The sequence below is a fragment of the Vombatus ursinus genome, unplaced genomic scaffold, assembly GCF_900497805.2.
Source record: "Vombatus ursinus unplaced genomic scaffold, bare-nosed wombat genome assembly UNPS02014793.1, whole genome shotgun sequence".
NCBI lineage: Eukaryota > Metazoa > Chordata > Mammalia > Diprotodontia > Vombatidae > Vombatus > Vombatus ursinus.
The window spans coordinates 12068311-12074959 of NW_020954571.1; the positions used below are offsets into that span (position 1 = coordinate 12068311).

At 42.5% G+C, this 6649-nt stretch overlaps 1 pseudogene; it reads left to right on the plus strand.

Annotated features, from left to right (window-relative positions):
- The first annotated feature begins 2086 nt into the window (after positions 1 to 2086).
- Positions 2087 to 2654, plus strand: LOC114048666 (annotated as a pseudogene).
- The last annotated feature ends 3995 nt before the right edge of the window (positions 2655 to 6649 follow it).

The following is a 6649-nucleotide window of genomic DNA, read 5'->3' on the forward strand; positions in this document are numbered from 1 at the left end:
GGGCAAGTCACTTAATCCCAACTCCCTCACCACAAAAAAAAAAAAAAAGAAGAAGAAGATATTTAACAAAATAAATATAAATACTAATAAAATAAGATAATATCACATTTTAAAACTAAGTCAATATGAGGCCCAAAGAGATCCTTATGTATAGATTAGTGGTCTCCTTTCCATTTGAGTTTGACACTCCTGGCCTAAAGCTTTGAGTTAAGTTTGCCCAGGGTCATACAGCCAGTATGTGTCAAGATGGGGTGGGTGGGACTTGAACTCAGGTCTTCTTGCTTTGAGACCAGTCTCTATCCAAATTATAATAATTTCAGATTGGCAAGATGGTCAAGTCATTGCTCTTATCTCAGAGCCCGTACTCCTCTGTTCTTCAGCCATCTTTCCCTTACTGTGAAACCATGGATCCCAAGACTGCATAGGTTCCAGATCCCAAGACTACACACAACAGATAGATCATTTCATTATTCTATGACTATGGCACCTGCAATGGGGTTAATTGACTTGCCCAGGGTCACACAGCTAGTAAGAGTCAAGTGTTCTGAGGTCACATTTGAACTCAGGTCCTCCTGGCTCCAGGGCCAGTGATCTATCCACTGCACCACCTAGCTGCTCCGTAATTTTTTTCAGTGGAGATCCTAACCCTTCTTGAGCTTAGTAGCTTGATCTCTGAAGTTGCTGTGACCAAAAAGTTTGCCTCTCCGCAGGTGAACATCAATCAAGTTGGTAGTCCTTGACAACAGCCATTTTACCCATCACCATGTCAGCACTTTGGTCTTTTCACCTTGGGTGAGACCTACCCAGCTGCCACAGACTTCACGTCCTCTAGGATAACACATTTACCTATCCATCACTCCTCAACACTTATTCTATGCCCAAGAAACATAAGGCATGGGCCTTGCCCTCAGGGAATTTGCAGTCCAGTTGGGTTCATAGGACATACAAATTGGGGGGGGGGGGCGGCCTTCTGTTGTGAGTTTTAAAGGTCAGATGAGAAGTACAGACATTAAGTGCTGTAAAATTGATCATTGTAGATTGGGGTAGTGAGAAGAGTTGGGATTTGAACAGCTGGACCTTGAAGAGGATGGATGGGATTAGGATTGGTGGAGAAGAGGGGGTAGGAAATATCATAGGAGGGAAAGAGCACAGATAAGAATGTGCAAATTATGATTAGGGAATGCCAGTTCAGAAAATGTTCAGTGAACTGAAAATTGAATTGACTAAAAGATGGTTGGGGGTGGGGGGAAGGGGAAATAAGGTGGCAAAGAGGTAGACTGAGGCCAGACTGTCAGGGGTTTGAATGCCAGGCAGGAGCTAGGACTTTATCCTGTAGGGAGTAGGAAGCTGGATTAAAGGTATCTGATGAGGTAGTACCTGGATTAAAGCGTCTGGAATAGAACTGGAAGGGGAAGAGACCAGAGGCAGGGAGATTAGTAAGGCCACAGTTTCAATGATCCAAATGTGGAGGACCTCAACTGGGTTTGGTGCTGGGAATGAAATGGGAGGCTTCATCTCCCATCCCACGTGGTGAAACCAAGAGAAAAATGATCTCTAGACACGCTCGATGAGAAGGAACCCTCGGGCCAATATCAGCTGGCTAATCTAGCTCCTTCCTGGAAGCCAGCAGCCATGCGTCCTCTAGTGCAGAAGTTCCCAGACTTCTATGTTTCATGGTGTTCTGAGTGTCTCAGTAATTTTTTCACAGCACCCTGGGTCAAATGAGATACCTAACAGTTCTGTTCAAGGAGTGAGGTCAAAGATGTTAACTGTCCTGTGGCGCCCTCATGAGGAGACTCGATGCTGTGCCCCAGGAAATTGTGGCCCTGGAGCCTCAGAATTCTCGCAGTGTTTCTAAGAGCCTCCTTCTCAGGCCATGGTATCACTTCCCCAGATCACCTCCGTCCTTGAACACGTCCAAGGAATGCACTGACTCCTTTTGTGATATGGCCTCCCTCAATTCTAGAAGTCTTTGTAGCTGTAGCTGTTAGTTTCTCATGACCCCTGTCCTCCAAAATCCCCATGATGGATTCTTTGGAGAGAATACCTTTTGACTAAAAATCTACAGGCGGCTCTTCCCTTGACTCGTCCTAGGTAATCATTTAAAATGGTGAGGTACTCTCTTGATCCAGAGAACCCCACAAAATCATGCAAATCAAGGGGTTCAAATCTCCGGGTGCACTTCAAGAACACCTGTGAAACAGTCCAAGCTATCGAGGGCATGCATATCCAAAAAGTTACCAAGTATTTGAAAGATGTCACATTGAAGAAACAATGTGTTCCCTTCAGGTGATATAATGGCAGGTGTGCCCAGGCTAAGCAGTAGGGTAGGACACAGGGTCGTTGGCCTAACAAGAGTGCTGCATTCTTGCTGCATATGCTTAAAAATGCAGAGAGTAACGCAGAACTGAAGGGTTTGGATGTGGATTCTCTTGTCATTGAGCATATCCAGGTTAACAAGGCTCCCAAAATGCAATGGCGTACTTACAGGGCTCATGGTCAAATCAACCCATACCTGAGTTCTCCTTGCCATATTGAGATGATACTTAATGAAAAGGAACAAATTGTTCCTAAACCAGAAGAGGAGGGTGCTCAAAAGAAAAGGATATCCCAGAAGAAACTGAAGAAACAAAAGCTTATGGCACGGGAGTAAATGTGGCATTAGAATGCAAATAAAAGTGAAATGAAAACATTTGTTACAGTAAAAAAAAAAAATCTACAGGCGGTGACTTAAGAGGTCCGAGCCTTCCTTGTCCTCCACAGAGCAACCATAACTTGGTGGGGTGGATGGGTCACTGAAACTACAAGTCAGAAGACATCCGATTTGGTTCTACCACTAACTCTCTGTGACCTTGGGCCAATCTCTTTGAGCCTCAACATTGGATGTTTGTTGCACAAAATAACCATTCCTGTCCAGTGAGGTTATTGGAGGGATCTAATGAGGGGCAGGCTAGGCAGTGCAGTAGATAGGGTACAGGTCAGGGGAGACTCATCCTCCTGTTCAAATCTAGCTTCAGACACTTACTAGCTATGTGACCCTGGGCAAGTCACTTAATCCTGTTGGCCTCAGTTTCCTCACCTGTAAAAAATAAGTTGGAGAAGAAAATGGCAAATCACTCCAGTATCTCTGCCAAGAAAACCCCAAATGGGGTCATGAAGAGTCAGACACCACTTTATGATAACAACAAAAACAACGATTAAAGGATGGATATGGAGTTAATTTGGAAAGTATGAATTACTGATACCGAAGGCCTTAGGCAGCCCCCTCAGTGGGGTCTTTCTGCCTACTCCTTGAAACACAAAGTAGACAGGCTTCCAGTTCTGATTCTTCTGGGATTTTCTGTTAATAGCAGCCTTTATATGAAAACAGAACAAAACACTATCACAGTGGCTAGAATGTTGCTACACAAAACTCAGTAAAACTGATGCACCGTTTAGAGCAGGTCTCATGCCGTGGCAGGGGCCTACTGTGAATCAACATTTTTCATGCATGACTGACTCACAACATGTCTGTAATCATAGGTGACAGAGAAACTAGGAAGGCCAAGTTGAAGCTGAGTGTGATAGCTGAGGCCGAATTCACAAGCAGGCTAAAAAAAACAAAACTGTCCCTTCACAATTAAAAAACTATTTTCAAAAGTGAAGGAATATTTCTCTACATATGTATTAGGAAAGAAATGCAATCACTTTTAAAATATGACACATTATTTCCACCATCCAAAAATGTACCCAGCACGCTGGAGACTCCTTAGTTCAAACACCAAAGGAGCCCCCTTGCCTCTACACTATACAAATGTGAGGGGGCTCTCATGGAGAGAGGAAACATTATACCTACTAGCTTTGAAGTACAAAACTTGTGGATGGTGCAGTGGTTAAAGTGCTCAACTTGGTGTCAGGAAGACTCAAGTTAAAATCTGGTCTTAGACATATTACTAGATATGTGATCTTGAATGAGTCATTTAACCTTTAATCTGCCTTACTTTCCTCATCTGTAAAATGGAGATAATAGCACCTACCTCTCAGGGTTGTTATGAGAAAGAAAACAGTATAAAGTGCTTTGCAAACATTAAAGCACTATACAGACAATAATTGCTTTATGTAAATTTACATTATGCAAATTCAACTTTACATAAGAAATTCTGAAAGAAATCAACATTCTGAAAAACACCTATGTTAACTTTACTGTACAGTACTGTGCTCTCCCTCTTTGCTCCGGCCCCTCAGCCTCCCATCTCTCTCACCAAAGAAACAAAAACAAAAATAAAAACCACCCTTTCTAGAAAAAGCAAATGGCCTGTCACCTTTGATCAGGAGCTTGGCTTGAGACCTGGCCTGGAGAGACCGACCTTTACCCCAATCCACCCATATGCCTGCCTTCTTCCTCTCTATTCTGGCCAGAAACCTCCAGTGGCTGGCCTGGTTCCACCCGTCCCCAGCCTGTCATGTATCCTTGAACCGTGGCCCCTCCCTTCCTTCACAGCCCTCAAGGGGGGCAAATTCACAATACGTAAATTGCTTTACATAGAGGTCTGCAGACCCATTCACTTTGTAAAGAAAACTCAGGTCAGTATCTGGAGGAGAAACCACACCTTGAGATTTTTAAAAACATTTTGCCTCTAGTTATCTCATTTGATACTTACAGCCTATTGGGAAACAGCAGGGATAATTATCTCCTCAATCACATAACTTCCTAATTCATCTAGGCCCAACTGATACCTGAAATCCCTCCTCCAACAGAGCCAACAGGTGACCATCTGGCTTTCATTGCAAGCCCTCCAGTGGGAAGGTCACTACCCTCCCTCCTGAGTTAGCCCATTTTTTTGGACTTTTGCACAACTCTAATTATTAAGCTTTTCTCTATATAAAGTTTAAATATGCTTCCCTAGATCTTCTATCTGTTACTAATCCTGTCCTATGGGCCTAACAGAATATAATCCCTCTTCCATGTGAGGTCCCTCAATTTACCTGAAGACTGTTCTGTTTCTTCTTCTTCAGGATAAACATCCTCAGTTCCTTCAAGTGATGCTTGGGTGGCATGAATTTAATGCCTATCATAATTCACATAATTCTCAAACCATCCTTTGGATGCTTTCTAATGTCCTTCCTAAAGGCAGGATCTGGAGCTGACCATCGCATTTCAAATCTGGTATGACCAGGGCAGCAGGACTACCTAGTCCTGGACACTGCCATTCTCTTACTGTGGCCTAAAAAGTTGTATGAGCTTTCTTGGTTGCCCTATCCCACTATTCAGTCCACAGCTCATTAACAATACCTTGCCCCACCCCACTCCCATCCCCTATCTTTCTCAGGCAAACTATTATCTAGCCTTGCTTTTCTACCTTGTACTTATCACTTTCATTTTTTTTTATAAACTGAGGTCTAAGACTTTATACTTAGTCCTTTCAAATTCCGTATTATCAGATTTCACCCTGTGTCCTACTGTTAATATATTTTAAAATTCTAACAAATCATTCTGTACATGAGCTATCCCATCCAGCTTTGTGTAGCATTAAGTTTAATAATAAGCATGCATTTATATCTCTATCAAGTCATCAATAAAACCGTTCAACAGCAGAACCAAACAGATTCCCAGGATACTCCACTGAATTTCCTCCAAGATGATGTCAACCAATAAAGGACTAATCTTTTTTGTCCAGCCATTCAATCACCTCTAAATTTACCTCTGAACCATTTTCTAGTCCACATCTCCATTTTTTCCATGATACCACCAAGTGACTGGCAAAAGCTTTGCTAGGACATTGGTGTTATTCAAACAGCTTTACTCTGATCCACCTAAATCCTGTAATCTTGCCCACTCCCTTCTCCACCCTTGCCAAAAGGAATAGTCTGCCATGATCTGTTCTTAAAGTTGTCCTGGCTATTGCAATCTTTGCCTCCTTTCCTAAATATTTAATTATATTTTAGAAGTTTCAATAATAGAACTGGCCTATCTACACTTTGCACATCCTAGTCTCTTCCTAATTTTTGAAAATTAGCACCGTATTTACCTTCCTCTAATCTATAGCATCTCCTATCTCCTCTGTCCTCCAAAGATCAATGATAGCACCTCAGTCATTCCCTTTTCCAGATCTTTCAGTAACTACAACATAGTTCACTACAGTGAACTGATGTGATTCAAAGGCAACCAAGTCGTCTCTTGCTATCTCCTATTAGTTATTGACCCTTGATTAGTAATCATTGTAATTGTTACAATTGTTATTGTAATAGTGCACTTGTTAGTAATTGTTGTAAAGGATAGCCTTTACAAAGATCATTCTCTTTGGCAAATCATACAGAAGCAAAATCAGATGGGAAGAGCAGCTCTGCCTTCTTCTCAGGATCCGTTTCATCGGATCGATCATCTCCCTGAAGCAAGGCTGCCACCTCTACTTTGGATGTTTCCTCCAATGTGGTCAAGTCCATTTCTGATAGGCTTAGCTGCAAAGTATTAAACATTTTACAGATGAGGAAACCAAGGCAGGGATGTGAAGTGAGTTGTCCAGGGCATACAGGTAGAAGTTAACGCAGAGCTATTTCTACTCCTCAACATGCTGTCCTTGATGTCACAAATAGGGCCCGCAAGCCTAATACAAGGTAGGAGAGTGTGAAAGCTACAACCGTACCACAGAAATACACAACAGCCAGCCAG